The sequence below is a fragment of the Staurois parvus genome, unplaced genomic scaffold, assembly GCF_062004578.1.
Source record: "Staurois parvus isolate SC_StPar_1 unplaced genomic scaffold, SC_StPar_1.0 ptg000184l, whole genome shotgun sequence".
In the NCBI taxonomy this organism is placed as follows: Eukaryota; Metazoa; Chordata; class Amphibia; order Anura; family Ranidae; genus Staurois; species Staurois parvus.
Genome location: NW_028317980.1, coordinates 7,399,457 through 7,402,609, shown reverse-complemented (window position 1 = coordinate 7,402,609; position 3,153 = coordinate 7,399,457). Strand labels below are relative to the sequence as shown.

General features: G+C 45.0%; 1 long non-coding RNA gene across 1 annotated transcript; it reads right to left on the bottom strand.

Annotated features, from left to right (window-relative positions):
* Nucleotides 1-280: 280 nt before the first annotated feature.
* LOC149462167 (uncharacterized) lies at nucleotides 281-1,027 on the bottom strand. Its single transcript, XR_016312713.1, has 2 exons — nucleotides 907-1,027; nucleotides 281-576 (listed from the first exon to the last, which is right to left on the bottom strand). It is a non-coding gene; the product is annotated as an uncharacterized LOC149462167 (long non-coding RNA).
* Nucleotides 1,028-3,153: the final 2,126 nt, after the last annotated feature.

The window sequence follows — 3,153 nt, the reverse complement described above, 5'->3', positions numbered from 1 at the left end:
TGTGACTTTTGTGAATCCTTCAAATAGTGAAGATGTGCGCTCACCTCCTTTGATGCCTGCAATTAGGCTGTACACGCTTTCGGTTCACTTTCCCTGGAACCTGCTAGACATATACTTTAGATGGTAAAATAGGGAGATCCTTCCTTTAGGAGTAATGGATGTATCCTCTGGTGGCTGATTATCCCCTCAGGGATTACACACTCCTTTTGTTATCCCAGACCTCCTAATTATCCTCTCCTTGTGTTACTCCGCATGCAGGAAGAAATAGAGGACATAGTGCTTTACCTTTTAAAACTTTTTATTCCCACCATCCAAGTATTAAACTCATATTAGACAGGTTTAAATAACGCAATATCCCGTTGGAAATCCTCTGCTGGCCTCTGAGTCATACACCTGCCGTCTATCGTGTTGTACAGCTCCTCTTCGAGTGATGACGTAGCCCCTCCCCTACGCGTTACGCCTCCAATCACGTGGCTTCATCAGGGGGTTGTGATAGGTCCTCTGCGTAGACCACTTTTTTTGTACTATTGCCTTCAGATTCCCAGTCTGTGATTGACTCTTTGGAGTCCTCTGTACCTAGCAGGTAGGGAGAGGGAGGCGTGAGAAGTCACTGCTCTGAATCCATCTTTTGTGTGTAAATTGTAACATGATCTAATGAGTTCTTAAAGCTACAACTACAGATAATTAAGTAAGACTAGTCTGGCAAACATGTAAAAAGGAGCCAACAGCTCCACCTGCTGCCTGACAATAATAAAAACCAAAACATTCATAGGTAACATTTCATTTTCACCTAACCTAAACATTAATTTTTTTTTAATCTATGAAATAAAGGTGCACAAGTACTATATATTCCCTTTAAATGCAAAGGTTTTTTTTAAACAAAGAATCCCCTTTAAATCACGATACCTTAAATTATAATTACGTCCTTTTTTCCATCATGGATGCCTGGATATTCGCTGTGGATTCCTTTTTTATTCACTTCTGGATGTATCCAGCAGAAACAGATGTTCTGGTTGTATCAAATCCTGAAAAATGAAAACGTAGAAGGTGATGTGTATATTATGCCAAAAGAAAATCGACAATTACATTTCCACCCTCCCACCTTCGGCGGCTCTGTCCTGAAGGGCCAAGTGACTCTGCAGCACAGCAAGCCAATAACCTGCTAGAATGTACGTCTGAAATGACATTCTCAGATGTGATTTGATATTAAGACTCAGTAATGAGCCCAATATTTCTTTTTTTTTTTGTAAATCTACTATTATCGTCTGAAAACGAAATTAAAAATATATAATTTTAATACACTGCTGTTTGAATCAAGAAAAAAGCCTACCTATGGAGAAATAAAGGGTTAGGCCACCCAAAATGCATTTTTAGTGTTTGGTGGATGCTGAAGGGTTAAACCACCTAACATGTTATTATAAGGTGGTGGTGAGACCTCCATGTCTGTGTTTGGAAGCCTACATGCGTGCCACTGCCAGTGTCTGGGTCCTAATGGCCCTCTGGAAATATAGTTTACACTATATGGCCAAATGTATGTGGAAACAACCCTAAATTACTGAGTTCAAGTGTTTCCAGGGAAGGCCAGGTACTAATACTGCTACAGCATATGAATGCACTTCCAATCGTGTTACAAAATTTGGGGGAATTGCCTTTTTTGTGCTTCTGTAGACAAAGCCAGTTCCATAAAGATATGGCTTGATGAGTTTGGTGTGGAGGAACTCAAGTAGTCTGCACAAAGCCTTGACCACAACTGTACTGCGCCCCTTTTCATCTCACCATGAATGTTCCCCTACTTGCATAACCAGCTCCATAAAAACACGGTTTCATTAGTTTGGTGTGGAGGAACTTGAGTGGCCTGCCCATATCCTTGACCTCAACATTACTGAACAAATTTCTGTTCCAGCAAGAATGTCCCCCTGTGTACAAGGCTGGCTCCATAAATATATGGTTTGATAAATTTGGTGTGAAGGAACTCAAGTGGCCTACGCAGAGCCCTGACTTCAACCCTACTGAACATATTTCTGTTCCATCATTAATGCGCCCATGTGCATAAAGCCAGCTCCATATCTGGTATAGGGCCAGTATAGGGTATACTGACCCCTAGGGCCCGGGGTCAGTAGGGGGCCCCATGAGATGCCCCTGGTACCTTTTTCATAGGCTTTTTTGAGTTTGGGCAAAGACACAGGGGCCCCATGATCCCCTATTGCCCGGGGGCCCCATGAGTTGTCAGTCCGCCCCTGGCTCCAAGTGTAGCCTAAGTAGGTGGGATGATGCCAAGCACCAGCGCTATCACATGGGAAGAAGGGGAGAGAGTAATGTGTCTTCCATACCTGGAAGCAGGGCCTGGACAAGGGGTGGGCAGGAGGGGCAGCTGCCCTGGGCGCAGCTGTTTATTGTATGGATGGGGGCACCAGTGAGCTCATTCTGATGCAAGGCATTTTGACAAGCGGATGACTGCTAGGAGTAGCATCCCCAAAGCTTGCACATAATGAAGGGGGCGCACTTTGGCTTCTTTGCCCTGGGAGCTGACATATGAGCTATGATCTTCAGAACAGACCACCAGAGAATAGAGAAAAGGTTAGTATGTACAAGGGGGGGGGGGTAAAGAGAACCTGTTGTTTTGCCCTGCATGAACAAAGCCCAGGTTTGCTGACCTCTAGCCTTACATTTAGTTTTGCACAGTTTTACAACCTCCCCTCCTGGACTGAAATGGCTTACTGTGATTTCACTGCACACTGTGAGCTTCTTACAATGTGTATTAGAAGCTGCTGCCAGTCAGATAGAGCCCGCCTCATTTCCTGGCTGGAGGACATCCAGTATCATCTAGCACTTTCCTCCCCAGCTTGACTGTCCTTGGCCTGCTCCTTTCATTCATTGGATTTCAGTTCTTTCAAACATGGAGGCTCAGCATCACATGTGGGTGTTACCTAAGTCAGTCTGCATGCAAAAGCAACCTATCTAAGAACACCCACCCCTCCAGACTGACACCCACCCATTAAGGTAGGTTGAAATCTGTGTACTTCCTTCCAAGAGCCAACCTACTGCTTGCATCAGTGCTGAGGACCAGAGGCATGCGCAGGGAGTGTGCCAGGTGGGCCTTGGCACACCCTATCACCCTATGCGCCAGGGCCGCTGATAAGGCAGTATGTCTGG